The sequence below is a fragment of the Arvicola amphibius genome, chromosome 7 (genome assembly GCF_903992535.2).
Source record: "Arvicola amphibius chromosome 7, mArvAmp1.2, whole genome shotgun sequence".
Taxonomy (NCBI): Eukaryota; Metazoa; Chordata; class Mammalia; order Rodentia; family Cricetidae; genus Arvicola; species Arvicola amphibius.
This window is the reverse complement of record NC_052053.1, coordinates 136910699-136926260: the sequence shown is the minus strand read 5'-3', so window position 1 is coordinate 136926260 and position 15562 is coordinate 136910699. Positions and strand designations below refer to the sequence as shown.

At 48.2% G+C, this 15562-nt stretch overlaps 1 protein-coding gene across 16 annotated transcripts in view; it reads left to right on the top strand.

Annotated features, from left to right (window-relative positions):
* Atxn7l1 (ataxin 7 like 1) overlaps window positions 1-15562 on the top strand; it is a 233633-nt gene that overhangs the window by 86145 nt on the left and 131926 nt on the right. The window lies entirely within an intron of this gene.

Below are 15562 nucleotides of genomic sequence, written 5' to 3'. Positions count from 1 at the left end.
TCTCTGGGTGACCGTTCCAGGAGTTAGATCACATGATTCCCACAGTTGTCCTGTGCTGTGTGAGTCCAGGACAGTATATTCGAGTCTTATTTAACCATGACCCCTTTGATGAACAGGCTCTGAATGCCCCCTCTGCAATTTCCAAAGCATATTCAATATTATGGTTGAACAAAAGAAGCAATTATAATGTTGAGTGTGCTTTGGTAAATTACACCGTTTCCCCTTTCTCCCAGTGTACTCTGTCTTCCCTTGCCCCTTTTAGTGTTCCCATGCTGTGATAAGTAGTCCTGAAACAAAAGAAGTAAATGTGTTTGGGGCAGTAGAATAGCCGAGCATTGATAATTTGTGTCTATGCTATCTACATATAGATAAAAGCTGTGTGCCAACTGTAGGTGTGGTTTGTGCTTATAATGAGTAGGCAGAGAATCCATGCTTTGGGGGGCACTGCCTTCAGTTAGTCCAAAGCTTTGGTTGGAAAGAGAAGGGGTTCTTTAAAATACTATACAAAGGGCTCTGATGAGAGGTAGGGTCCAGCGCTGTATGTCTTTGTCTCTTCCATGAGGAGGTGACTTATGAGTGTGCGTCGATATTGGCGTGTTCATTTCTGGCAGGGTGAGCATAAGTCGAGCGAGTGTGCATTCAGCACGAGCTGACCTTGCTCATTGTTCTGTAGCAAATGACCCTCTTCTGGCTGGAAGAGAAATAAGGGTCACACCTTTCAGAAGGGAAGCCGCCGGGGACCTAGCAGCAATACTCCTAACTGAGGCTACTGGTAAACCACTTAGAGTGTGTCTGTGGTAAGGAAGTCAGTCCCACTCAATCTGTCATTCAGTGAAGAACTGTGGGGTGCCGTGCTGTGTGTTTGATGAGCGTGAGGACTCCGGCGTCTTCCGAGTGTTCATCTCCTGGTATCCATAGGGCATGCTGCTGCCCTGGGCGCTTGGATGCTGCCGTGAACACAAGGGAAGGCTGATGCGAAATTGTAAGCCTGAAACCATCACTGAGAATTTAGCTTGCCAGCTGTCTCTGATGGAAGGATCCAGAAAGGGATGAGGTTGCCACCGCTATGCGGACACTTCCTCAGGGAAAGGGAATGCTTGCAGAGGAGGCTTGGTGTAGCTGATACACAAGGCTCTGAACCCTCAGGCTTTTCCATGCTGGATCTGGGACTCAACCTAGGAAGGAAGCCAATGACATCGTGGCCACCTGTTCTGAGCAGAGGCAGAAAATTAGGTTGGAGCTTTGGGGTTACTGACCGCATCGCTTGAAGCCCAGGCTTCACTGGGCTTTTTGCTGAATCAGTTGACAGACAGCCATAGAGACAGAACCGTAACTTAGCAAATAGAGGCAAAGAAGTGTCAATCATCCTCCAGTTGCGTGTTCCGATAATACAAAACGAGTATTTCTCGGAGATCAGAGGGAATTCGTGGGGCAGCTCGGAACTGTGGCAAGTCTTTAGGGGAGCAGTTCTTGGAAAGCTCTCCTCAGAATGTCTCCCAGACTTTCCTGATGGTCCATGTTGGTTTAGGCTGCCACACCAGTCTGGGTTGCTTATAAACAAGAGAGATTGATTCCTCCCAATCCTGGAGGTTGCAGTCTGAGGTCAGGATGCCAGCCAGCATTAGATATTGGTAAGAGCTGTCTTCTAGAGTGCTGCCAGCCAGCGTCTTACTGTCTTCTCCTGTGGCAGAAAAAGGGCAAAAGCTCCCTGGAGCCTCATGTACAAGGGAAGGAATCCCACCCATCCTTGAGGTCTCCCCTCTTGTGATGTAATCGCCTCTCAAAGGCCCTACCTTCCAGCACCATCTTGTATCAGGTGTTCGGATTTCAGGACGTACAGGGATGAGGGAGAAGCATTCAGATGTAACTGTTCATGGTCTGGAGTTTTAAGTCTGCTGTGAGTGCTCTTCCCTCGCTTGCCTGAGACCAACCGAGTTTGATCTCCAGAACCAACCCAGCACAGCTTCTTCTGGGCCGTCTTCCGGCTTTACCTTGGGTGGTGAGCCTGGCTGTTTTCAGTAAGTTCATAAGAGTGCTATTGTGCTAAGTGCTGGGCTGCAGGCCAGGTGGTTTGCATATCTTTGAAAACACAACCCTTTCTGCAGCCCCGTGGAGTTGGGGAAGCTGGCACTTAAGAGGTTGGGTGCCGTGTCCAAGGTCTCATAGCAAGGCAGAAGAGGGCCTGGTTTGGAGTGCAGGTGTGTTCTCAGAGCAAGGGGCGAGCCCGCACAGCCAGTGTCCTCACGGCCTGTGTGTGTGAAGCCCTGTGCAGCCTCTGACTAGATGTACTTCCCGCCCGCTAGGCCTTCTCTGATTCCTCCAGGTCCACTGCCAACCAGAGCTCTCTCATGTCATTTGAGATGTGCTCATGTGTTGGAAATGACAGGCTTTGGGGACAGGCAGGATGGTCCTGTGCGTCCCTTACTGTCTGCGTGACCTGGGGCAGGCACTTCATCTTTCTCTACCTCCGCTGGTTCATCTGTAAAATGTATTCTCTTTGCGGAGCTGTTGGGACAACATGACACGTGACTGTGTCACTTAGAGTTTACTTCCTCCTCCTCCCCCTCTTTCTGGACCCCTCTGCCCCCCATGGCTGGATTCGTGGGGGAAATCCTCCTTCCTAATACCCATAAGCCTTTGTTCGCATGACACCTCCTGCCACGTGGTTGTCTGGGGTTTGTTTTTGCTGTCACTGCTAGGAATGTTCCTTTGTGCGTCTGCATTCTCCCTCACAATAAGGCCTTCTTGGGTGCCTGCCTTCATTCACGATCTTGGTTTAATCTAACTTGAAAGACAAAAAGTGTGTCTGTGCTCCCTGCGTGGATTTCCCTGTGCGTGTGTGCGTACATGTTTTTGCGTGGGCACGCGTGGCAGTGGCTGCAGCTACTTGTCTAAAACTGGTAGAGGAGAACGATTTCTTACTCGGTACTTCCCGCACCTGATCCTGTGCTTTCCACATCAAGCCCGACTTAAGCTGATTCTGACCATCTCCACCCAGGGTGAGTGCAGACCCACAAGGAAAAGGTCCAGCCCACAGGCATGTCCACATCGCAGATAACGGACACAAGGTTACTTATACTTTGGTTTGGCTTGCGGATCCCACTTTGCTGTAAGGACGCTAAGAGTTCAGGGAAACGGTTTGCTTGTGTTTACTCTGTTATTATAACTCTCTCTCTCCCTTCCAAGTCAGGATTCCTCTGTGTAGCCCTGGCTGTCCTGGAACTAGCTTTGTAGACTAAGCTGGCCTTGAACTTGTTATTTTCACTATTAATGCTGTCATGAAGATGGTGATAAAGCATGAGACTAACACAGAAAATCGTAGGGTGACGTTAGAGGTCCTGAGCAAGGTACTTTTGCTGTTGCGGAGTTGAGATATACCCCTGGCATGTGGCTACACTGGCCCTCCCAGACTCGCTCAGCTCTGTCACTCGGGTTTGTAGACGTGCCATTGCACGCTGACTCAAAGTGTTGGGCTTTGGTGTTCAGTACGATCTCTGGCACTGGGTGAATGGGACTGAAGATTCCCCTCTTCTACTGTGTCTGGTCCTTCTGAGCATCAGCCTTTATCCTGGAGCCGTCTAGAGTCTTAGTCACCTCATCAGCAAACACAGGGATGCTTATTCTGGAAATCCCAGAGATTCCAGATGTTCTACACCATAAAACTGAAGGCTAGAACCAAACACAGCAGATGACCCCCACACCCTGTTTGTCACCTGTCACCAAGGAAGTAACACGTCCGAGCAGAAACTTGGGACAAAGACCAAATATGTACTCCCTTTGACAGCACAGTGTCACAGCGGCTGTATGAAAAAACAGAATGTCATTAAGGAAAACTCCTTGAGTTGTGGACGTTAAAATCCTGGTACACTTGTCTGTACAGCCTTGGGCTAATTACACTGCCTTTCTTTCTGAGCCTGATTCTCCTTACATCAGAGGTGAGACCGCCAGTTCCTGCCCTGCAGAATTGCCGTGAGGAAAGGAAGAAGGTTGTATACTTTGCTGGCATGGAGTAAGGAAATAAAGGTTAGCTTTTATTGTCAATAAAATGTGGCCCTTTTTTATGAAGTTGAAAGTTTCTTATGAGGAATGGGAAAACCGCTTTAGCCAATTGTTTCCTGCCTTTGCTCCCCGCCATCTCAGGGGATGCCACTCCGAGGTCAGCCCGTGGCCCGGGCTGTGATTCACTGTAGCTTCCTGCCCTTGGAGACAGAAGTAGTCTGCCTGACTGTGATTACATCTGCTGGGAGCCTCGAGGATTGCACTGCACAAATATTGGTTTTTATTCTCATTAGGCCCCCGGAGTCAGTTCCCTGGAAATGCTAGGAAGCTCTAGTCTATCTCTGGGTCCCCTGACAAGAGACACTGTACCTTACAGGAGGACGGTCATACCCTTTCTCAGGGCTGGCTACCATCTCTCTTCTGCTGGCACTGTGCCCTGCCTGGTGTCATAGACGTAGATAGTGGGTATGACCGTGCCCCTGAAGCTCCCATGCTGGGAGTAGGATTAGCGTCACGGTCCCCCGGCCCCAGGCCTGTTGAATTCTTTCAGTCTGCTCCTCAGGGATCAGTGATTCCAAGGGGGGTCTAAAGCTGCGTAGGTGACCAGACAGCAGCTGGGGTACAGAAGGAAGGAAACAGAAACAGTTCACTGAGCCTTGGGACTGGCCACTCAGTAGCCATCTCTGGTCAGGTTGTCCAGCCCAGGGTGTGGCTTGGTGGGACAGCATACAGGCTGAGTGGAGCCTTCCTAGTATCAACTTAGCTTCACCCTTATTCACTCAGCCTTTGTGTACTTTATTCTCTTCTTTTTCAGATGGGTCAGTAGTTTCTCTTATGTAGTCTCCTGGATAACTGGAGGGGGCAGGCTCACATCTGAAGAGCACAGTGGTGGAACTGAGTTTGCTCTAATAAACTGTTCTGCTGCGGTTAAGGAGATTACTCAGTCAGTAGAGTGCTTGTATCCAAGCATGAGGACCTGAGTTTCATTCCTGGAGCCCACATAAAAGAGCCCGTGATGCGAATGTCTTCTGTAATCCCAGTGCAGAGACCAGTGGGTATCTCGAGCCCACTGGCCAGCCAGCATAGCCTGTTCAAAGAGATCCAGGTCAATTGAGAGACCCCATGTCAAAGCAAAGTGAACAAGACCAAATGAGGTGGACAACTCCTGAGGAAAACACTCGGGGTTGATCTCTGGCTTTCACAGACACACTTAGACACACAGAGACATAACAGACACAGGCACACACACACACAGAGACACACAGACACACACACAGAGACACACACAGATACACACAGTCACACATGGACACACAAAGACACACGGACACACACACACACACACTCATACTCTCCCCCCACAATAAAAATAATGATAATGATAATAATAATAGCAGCAATAATAATAGATAAGCTACCACCAAGTGGTAAGCCTCAGAGATCTCTGATGAAGTTATTGCCCAGAGGATTTTTGCTTGTAATCTTTGCAGAGGGTGATGTCACTTTTTGTGGCAGGGCTGTGGTGGCCCTGACCTCTATCCAGAGAGAGTACTGTGGCCATATTAAGAAGACCGCTGGTGTGCTCTGTGGAGGTGTGTACAGGCATGCACTGGAGGGGAAGGCTGCGGGTGCATTGTGCCGCGGTGAACACTGTGTTTCTGTTTTCAGCAATGGTGCTTTTAACCCATTTCAAATGTTGTGATTGAAAAAGTAACAGCTAGAGTCGTGTTGGGTTTGGGGATTGGGCTAAACCTTTGTGAAGTTTTAGGATTTGCCTAAGTGAAGGAATGAGCGTGACCTGCTTCCTAGGCCTTGTCTTCTGTTTGTGGAGTAACCGCTGTTAGGGTGGCCTTGTACGGGGCTGACCTGTGTGTCCTCTAGGATGTTGGGTGTAGTTTCCTTGGCTACTGCCTACTAGATGAGAGGAGTAGCAGTGGTCCTGCCCCTAATCTTGACAACTGTAGCATCTTCAGGCATTGATTGCAGTTCACCCTTGGGGACAAAATTGTCCACGTCTGGGGACCTCTGCCAGGAAACATAATGCCCCCAATTGTCACGGTACAATCTGTACTGACTGTGTTTAAATTTCTTCCCATTGTAAAAGGGTGTGTGTGTGTGTGTGTGTGTGTGTGTGTGTGTGTGGGCACATACATGCACACTGATCCCAGAAACAGCCATTGTAGAAAGTGGGCATTTCTTCCTGTATAGAGCCACTCCTCGAGATAATTTCCCAAGGCACTTGTATGGAATTGTCTTTATGAAAATTAGTACCACATATGATCATTACATGCCAATAAAACAAAAGATGTTTACATTGCAAAAATAATAAATCTAAAACCAATGGCTGATGATGCATGTGGATTAGTAGGTGATCGATAAAATTGATGCTTTTGAATCTTCTTTTTTACATCTTTGTTTCTTTATTTTGTGGGCAGCTGGGTATGTGTATGTCACATTGTGTGTGTGGACCTGAGAGGGTAATGTGTGAAAGTAGGCTCTCTTTCCACCATGTGGGCCTGGTCATGAAGATTGGCCCCGAGTTCCTCTTCCAGCTTTGGGCCATCTTACTGGATCCAAATGAGTGATTTTTAAAGCATTGAAAAGAAAGAAAAGATCATTTCTGTGCCACAGGTGTATGCACAGTGGGAACACGGCATCATAGAAAAGTTAGGAAACCTGGAGACTTGCCTACTTTGAAATAAAAATTAAAACAGAAGGGAGAAGCAATCAGACGTCTGTTTCCTACAGTTTTTACAGCCACCTTGTGCTTGGTCTCTAAGTAGAGAACACACAGCTCCAGGCCCTGCCCATCAGACAGAAACACTCCTCTATGCCACTGTGCCTTAGAAACATGGGTTTGAGCCAGAGTACCTGGATGACAAGAGAGGCTCCGCTCACCCGCCGTTTCTCAGAGAGGTTTTACTCCCCGTCTGATTATATGTTTTTGAATGCCCTTCAAATGGCTGTTTTGCATGTTGATGTGATGCGGGAGAATTTAATGAAGTGTGAGCTACAGCAGAGGGTGGCAGAACGGATGAGTGGGAGCTGGCTCCTGGAGCGAGGCGCGGCGTGTCCTGGCTGGCACCCCGTTCCTTCTGCACGCATCCAGATGCCAACACCGGCTGGGGACAGGCAGGCACCCGCCCTGCCGTGCTGCGTGGGGGAGCCTAATTAATGAGGTTCCATGGCTTCCTGAGATTTTTTTCCCTTTAATTCTGCCTCTCTCTAGGTGACCTCGAGTTGAAGAAATGACAAGCCACGTGTGCTTCTGAGCCCCAGAGAAAGTCAGCCCCAGCTGACGTCAGGGCCCCGGGCTTCCTAGGGTGTCAGGGGTATAGGCACCCGTTAATTAGCCTGCCAGGGCTTCCTTTCTGATGCTGTTGATTGTCACATCACAGGGCTTGATTTCTTGTTTTCATTTCTAATGTCAATTGAGTTAGATTTGATTTCTGAGATGAATTTTTTTATTTTATTGTTAATTGTCATTCATGAAACTAGATTTTTTTTCACACCAAAGAAGTGTAAAATAACTAAAGGAAGCGGATCTCATTGAATATATTCTTTGTCAACTAGGCAGAATTAATTAATAGATTTGGCAAAAGCGTGTGAAACTGTGCAGATTCATATTGTTAAGACCAAAAAGAAACTTATTTGATTATTGTATCCAGATCCCAAATCAACCCTTGAGGTTGCTTATTTTCTTTTTGTTCTTACGATCATAAAAATGTCTGCTGTGGTTTCCTTGTCCTATCTTTCTCTGGTCTCTCGTCATGTACAACCATGCTATGTGTCTTAAGAAAATCCACGTGGTGTACTGACAGAGAGAGGGGAGGTGTGGAGGGAGGGAGGGAGGGAGAGAGGGAGGAAGAGAGGGAGAGAGGGAGATAGGGAGGGAAGGAAGGAGGGAAGGATGGAGGGAGGAAGGGAGGTAGGGAGGGAAGGAGAGAAAGATGGAGGAAGGGAGGGAAGTGTGGAGGGAGGTGTGGAGGGAGGGAGAGAGGGAGGGAGGGAGGGAGGGAAGGAGTGACAGAGAGACAGAGAGAGTGATCCAAGGAAAGAAGTGGTGTGCTGACTGATTAGCGAACGAGTATACCCTAAGCCAAACATCACTACGGAAATAATCTACAACTGAGTAAAACTGGTTTCTCCCGCTCTATAGTTTTTAATGCTTGGAGTTGTTGGACGCAGAGACCCAACAACAGTGATCTATGCTCTTGGGAGGCTGAATCAGGAAGATTTTTGAGGTTGTAGCCAAATCAGGCTGCATAGGGAGACGCTATCTCAAGCAAAACAAACTTTATGTGTTATGGACTCGCTGCTGCTCATGTTGGATTTAATACTGACGAAGAACAGCATCTCATGTAGTCCCAAGCCCCAGCTCTTCCTTGTACTTAAAAATGGGGAGCGGCAAGGAAGCTCAGGCCTGTACTGAGTGATCACTCTGTGCTCAGCATTTTCCTTTCTTGCTTAGTCCTGTCCTCACACCTTTAGTGGTGTTCTTATCTCCTTCTTGGGGAAGAGAGGCTTTGAGAGCTGAGGAAGTGTGTGCAAGATCAGGCTAAGCCACTGAGCCAAACTCCAGCCTGGCCTCCCGAGCTTTGTGCCGGCTGCTTTGCTTTCAGACTCTCTCCGACAGCACAGCTGACCTGTGGTCCAAGAAGTCATTTCTGTCTCCTGGGTGCTTTGTTTCTCTTTGGCACCTTTCTAGGCTACAGTGCCAATCCTGCTTGTTGGTGTGCATGCAAGTGTGTATGCGTGAGAAGAGGATGGGAACTGTACATGGGTAATCATGGATGTGTATAAGGTCAGCTGCAGATTTTAGACATCAGAAATAAAGAAGAAAAAGGTTGCAGACAGATGACATGGGTGTTCTGTGTTCCCTCATCCTTTATGCCCGCAGGTTCTCGCTGGCAAATCGGTATGCCCAGGGAACCCACCAACAATAGACAATTCCATGATCAATGAAGAAGTGTGGCAAATATGCTCACAGCAAGTGCAGAGCAATAGAATCTTTGGAACTTTAGACAACTCTGTCCCATCTTTTATTTTGAGACAGGGTTTCTCTGTGCCACAGCCCTGACTGTCCTGGAACTCACTCTGTAGACCAGGCTGGCCTCGAACTCACGGAGATCCTCCTTCTTCTGCATCCCAAGTGCTGGGATTAAAGGTCTGCATCACCACCGCCTTTCCAGTTCCCAAGATAAGCTTCTGGGTCTGGAAAGACAGCTCAGTCAGTAAAGTACTGGCTGGGTAAGCATAGAGCCTGGGTTTGATCCCCCAGTACCCATGTCAAAGCTTGGCACAGTGCCATTCATATGTATTCCCAGTAGTGGGGAGGTGGAGACAGGTGCATCCCTGGGGTCACTGGTCAGTTAGTCTTGCTGGTTAGTGGGCTCCAGGCTAGTAACAGACCCTGTCTCAGATAAAATATAATAGAATGGTAGATGGTGCTCAAAGAGCGACGCTCAAGGTCGCCTCTGGCCTCCACATGCACGTATGCACGCACATGTGTACAAACACACACATACATACTAGCACACAAAAAGTAAACAAACAACTTCTACTCATAATGTCATCACGGTCTGTCTCTTGAAACTGGAACTTCTTGGTTGCAGCAACTGTGTGCCAAGCATTGTCCCAGAGCTGAAGGTACAGTGAGACAGAGAAGGGCCTGGACTTCATGAGTTTATGGTCCGGTATGCTGCATGACATGACTACACTCAAACCACATGAGAAGCAGGCATAAGAGCCCTCCCACCCACCCCCCCAAAAAGAAAAGAAAACTAGATGGAACTGCGGCGGGCCGCTTCCCGCCACCCAGCTAGCTTTACCTAAAATAATTACATGGAAACTGTATTCTTTTAAACACTGTCTGGTCCATTAGTTTTAGCCTCTTATTGGCTAATTCTCATATCTTGCTTTAACCCATATTTAGTAATCTGTGTAGCACCACGAGGTGGTGTCTTACCGGGAAGGATCTTAGCCTGCGTCTGTCTCAGAGAGGAGAGCTATGACATTTGCCTGAGGCATCTGCCTGACTCTACTTTCTTTCTTCCACAATTCTGTTCTGTCTACTCCGCCTACCTAATTTTCTGTCCTATTAAAGGGCCAAGGCAGGTTCTTTATTAACCAATGAAAGTAACACGTAGGCAGATGACCCTCCTCCATCAGAAAACAGTACAAGAGCAAAAAGGGGGTGAGGGATTTAGAACCAGAACTGTCTTGAAGGCCAGAATCTAGAGGCTGTTTTTGTTTCTTTCTGACTGGTTGGAAGACTCTGGAAAGTCTGAGCTAGGGAGAGATGAAAATGTGAATCATGCTTTTCAGAAATCATTCTTGCCATGATCCCATGCATCTTGAGAGACACGGGACTAATATCTGGCTAGTGAGAGGAGTTCCCAGTGTACGCCGGGATTGAGCTAGAGAGAAAAGAGTGGGTGAACTTTGAATTATACTGACGGGACTTGCTGAAGAATTTGGTTCCCTTGGGTTGGTTTGGCGTAGATTGGATTGGACTGGGTTAGGAACGGCAGAAGTGAACATTTATTTAATGTCCGATTCAAGAGGAATGGCCGGTGATTTGTTAGGAAAAGCCACAGAGGTTGAAGATGTGGAAGCTAAGAGAAGAACACGTTCATAGACCGTGTCCAGTGCCAAGAAGTTTGGTAACAGGGGAAAAGAAAGGGGGTGCTAGGTTGGCCAGCGGAGTTGTAATAATCATTTTGTCTTGACATGTTCTCCCCCAAGTGCAGCGGGGCTTCATATCACCCACAGACTTCTTTTTAGATCGAAGCACCCTAAGGGCTTGTTCTGTGCTTTGCTGGGCCACCATCTGTCACCTGGTATCTGCGCCTCCTGCTTCCTGTGCCACAGAGGCCCTTTACTGGACAGAGAGTTGCTGAGGACCAGTCCTGAGTCTTTAACATCCGTGAGTCCCAGCGTGGAGCACATATGTTGGCTTTGGGAAGATGCTTACAGGTGTTTGTGATAAGCAGACAGACAGAAGGATTTCTCAATCACAAACGCAAGTGCCCACGGCACCTGCGATTTCACCAATGTCAGTATTTATGATTGCTGTAATACTTATCTACCTCCTAACATGGGTGCATACACACGCATCCATACACGAGACTAGGAGTTGCTGGGTACCAGGAACTCCATCTGTCATGTTCACTCTTAGATCCCCTTGAGGCTACAGTATGACTCACTGGGTAAAATCGCACGCCTCCAAGCTTAATGACGGAGTTTCAATTTCAGGAACTCACATGGCAGAAGAAGGACTCCAGAAGTTGTTCCCTGACCTCCACGCATGCTCCGTGATACACATGCACGCACACTAAATCAATCGATCATGTAGAGTGCTGGGCTTAAAAAGTCAGTGCTCCACAGATTCATTTTCCAAATGAATCTCAGAAGCGAGAAGGAAAAGCAGCTTGCCCGTGCAAGCCAAGACTTTCAGTTTGAAGATCTGCTACTTGAAAAAGAATGCCTGTCTCTGTTCGGACACATCGGAAAGGCTGATGCAGGACAGACATCCGTTCTCAGCAAGTGGTGGGAGCCAGTGCTTTGATCTGTGACCACAGCTGATTTCTGGAGGGCTCTTTGCTGTAACGTGACCCCTGGCTCCTGACTCATCCCTGGCACATCCGCACTGTGCCGGCTGCTCCCATGCACTCGGATCCTCAGCGCCGAACTAGGGTAACAGTCATTGCTTTATTTAGGTCCAAGTACCGTTGCCAGTGCTGCATCTGCTTCAAAAGGTTGTTCTGGAATCGTCCCCATCCTGGCGATGAGCACAGCAGCACTTCCCAGGGTTCTTTCCCTGAAAGACCAAGTCGGTCAGCGGAAAGCAAGAGTTTTCTGGACGCACGTCCTCAGGAAATGGTGCCAGACTTGCATCCCAGAGCCGCAAAGCAGCTGTTAGGGTTTAAAGCGCCAAAGAAAAGCGTATCTGTTTCACGCCAAAGTCAGTCCTTCTGACTGAATGCATCCGTATGCACTACCCAGCCATGACCATAACACATCTCTGTCCCAATAATGTGCTCCCAAATGCAAGTCCCCATCTTCCTCTGCTGACTGAGCAGCAACACAAAAGCTTTCTCATCCTGGACGGGGATCTAGCCGTGGGGAGATTCTCCGTCCTCCCAGCCATGTGCATTGGACTTTGTAGTAGTGGTCATGATTCTACACAGTCAGCACCTCACACCTGTGATGTGACCACACATGATGTCAGAACCTCACACACGGCTCATCTGCAAGACTCCACTGTCTTTGTTTTCTTCTGGTAAGGTCATTGATTGCTTCCTCCAGAAACATTACATCCTAGACACCGTGGGCAGGCTGACTTTGGGGATGCAGCAGAGCCTTCCAGGCCTTGCCTGAAATCAGATATGAGTACATTTCACATGTCAGGATGGCCTCTACAACCACCACACACACACACACACACACACACACACACACACAGACACACACAGGGAAGGCTGACAGAGCCATTCACAGAGAAGGGCCCCCTAGAATCAAGGTAGCGCCAGAGTTCATGGTTGTGTGGGACCTGCCCGATGCTCTTTTCCCAGACAGGCACTTCTGAAGAATGAGTGCACTTTGGGGAATGCTGCATAGGAGACACTTGGGAAATAAATAGGTCCAGGGGGAGATGCAAATGAGGAGACTAACTGGGAAAGAGTGAGTCAGCAATTTCACTGATGAATCCCACTTCCCACGGAATTAATCATACTTTGGATCCAGAGAAAGCAGCTGTAGTCTTTGTCCTACGGCACTGGAACTAGAGACGGTTGTCGACGGTAGGGTTGGCCACCCTTATTATTTATCTGTTTATTGGCATCACAGGTGCTTATTTCTTCCTGGGCTTTCTCCAGGGGCGCATTTTCTCTGAGGCACCTCTGAAGAGGTTTTCTGCTCTTCTCTGTCAGTGGCAGCCTCTACTTAATTTACAGCCTTCTGAAATGAGTCCTTTCTTACAGAAGGTAAGCTGGCTTCCTAACCAGAGGGCATGCATCCCAGTTAGCGTGAGGTTTGCACAGGCTGGGAACTCACTCACTACCCTAGTTTGCTGTCAGCTACGGTGGTGTCCCGTGTCAGCCTAGTGTTAGCACTATTCCATATATATATATATATTATAGAAGCATGTCTGTTCAAGTGGACAGGGACCGGAAAGGTGCTCTGTAAGATCCCACCACGTCGTCATAGCCCCTGCGACACTCTCGGAACCTGCGATGTTCACCGTGTGGGACCCTAGAGTTCGTGGATAAGGACCCTCCTGTCACCAACCTTGGCTCTTTGAGGGGTAATGGGGATAATGGAAGTGCAGACAGAGGCTTGAAGGCCAGTGGGGAGGCTAGGTTTGGAGGGGGTGCTCCCTGAGAGCCACCCTGCTCTGTCTGTGTAGTATGAGAAGCAAGACCTTCATTGCCCAGGTCATATCCTGGAGAGCTCTGATTGGTCCTTCTTTGTCTTCTTTGTCCACTCAGTCTCGTCTACTCATCACCAACCTCCACTTGCCCACAGGACTTGCAGGCCTGTCATTGATACAGTGTAGTTCTGCATTCATCCTTTTATAAAGCTTGAATTCTCTCTCTTTCTGCACATGGTGTGCATGCATGTTTCTCTCTCTCTCTCTCTCTCTCTCTCTCTCTCTCTGTGTGTGTGTGTGTGTGTGTGTGTGTGTGTGTATGCTTGTTTATTTCCCAACCATCCAGACCTGAAGTAATCAATCACAACACTGCTTAGCCTATTAGCTCACGTTTCTTATTGGCTAGGTCTTCTATCTCAAATTAACCCATTTCTATTCACCTGTGCATCTCCACATGGTTGTGGCCAACCACTAAGATTCCGTCCAGCGTCTGTATCCTATGTCTGCTACATGTCTCTGCCCACTCTCTCCTCCTCTATCTGCTTGGAATTCCCGCCTTGCCATGTTCTGCCTAAAGCAGCTTCTTTGTTAACCAATGGCATTCACAACATACAGAGGGGAATCCCATGTCGTGTGTGTGTGTGTGTGTGTGTGTGTGTGTGTGTGTGCTGTGAACCCAGGACTCTTTGCTTACTGGGTAAGCACGTAACCACTAAGCTATGCCTCCACCTTTGGCTGTGGTCTTCACTGTACCTGACGCTGGCATTGTACTGGATGGGCAGTCTCTTCTTCAGGAGAAGCCATCCATCTGGTTTGAGCTGCTTTCAGTAGTTTCATGGGCAAGGACTCTCTTCCCTGAGGCATAGGGTCCTCTGTTTGTTCTGTGCATTCCTGTGCAGCTGTCTGAGTCAGTGTTCTGTTACTGTGAAGAAACGCCGTGACCATGGCAACTTGTATGAAGGAAAGCATTTAACCGGGACTGGCTTACAGGTTCAGAGGTTTAGTCCACTATCGTTACGGCACGAACTATGGAAGCCCACAGACAGACGTGGTGATGGGGAAAGGGGAGTGGCCCTACCTCCAGATCCAGAGGCATCAGAGAGAGATCACTGGCACTGGTTTGGGCTTCTGAAACCTCAAAGCCCATCCACAGTGATACACTCCCTTTAACAAGGCCACACCTCTAATCCCTGCCAAGTACTGCCATTCCCTGATAGCCAAGTCCTCAAATCTATGAGTCTATGGTGCCCATCCCTATTCAGGCCACCCCTGTAACTTTCCTCGCCTTTTTTCAGGAGTTCTTAGCTCTGTCAAAGAGCAAGCCACGCAAATCATTAACGATAGTATTGTTGTGATTCCAGGATGCTGTTGTAAGATGCCCGGTTATTTGAACAACTCCTTTTCCCCAGTGCCAGGCTTGCCAGTCTGTCCAACCAGTAAGGCATAGTGAGTATAATATGCTTAGATAGGACACGGTCTGGAGAATGTACCAAACACAGCTTGTGCTGTAGGCCAAGGCTGTGATTAATTTATACACATCCCTTCTTTCTTCCTGGGAGTCAGGTACTTAACCCTCTTAGGCCAGAATTTAGTTCAAAGTCAAAATAGTGATGTTATACTGACCTGAGAGTTTCCTGTTTCTTGTGATACCACTGATAAATACCATGTAAATTAGCCTGGTTCCCATAGCAACTAGACCACACAGAACAAAATCACACTGCTGCCAACTGGTAACTTAGGTGGGTGGTTTTAGTTTTGGGGTGACCTTCGTGTTGTCTTTTAGTTTTTCGAGACAGGGTTTCTCTGTAGCTTTTGGAGCCTGTCCTGGAACTCACTTTGTAGACCAGGCCAGACTCAAACTCACAGAGATCCACCTGCCTCTGCCTCCCGAGTGCTGGGATTAAAGTATGGCCTTGTTTTTAGTGTCTGGTTTCATTGTGATGGTCCAAGAATATTAACTGCTATCCTATATTTAGTGTGCTGTGTGTTTCCTTAGCAAGACTAGGGGCGGTTTCTATAAACGTCTCCTGTGTGACTGGAAAGTTTGCACAGGTTTCATTTGGGTGCAGGGTTCAGTGTTTTTATTATTTTGTTCTCATCTGTGTGTCCTCATGCCTGCTCACGGTGCAGTTTCTGTTAACCTCCCGTGATGGCTGTAAATGCCATGCTTTCCTGTAACTCTCATGGCTT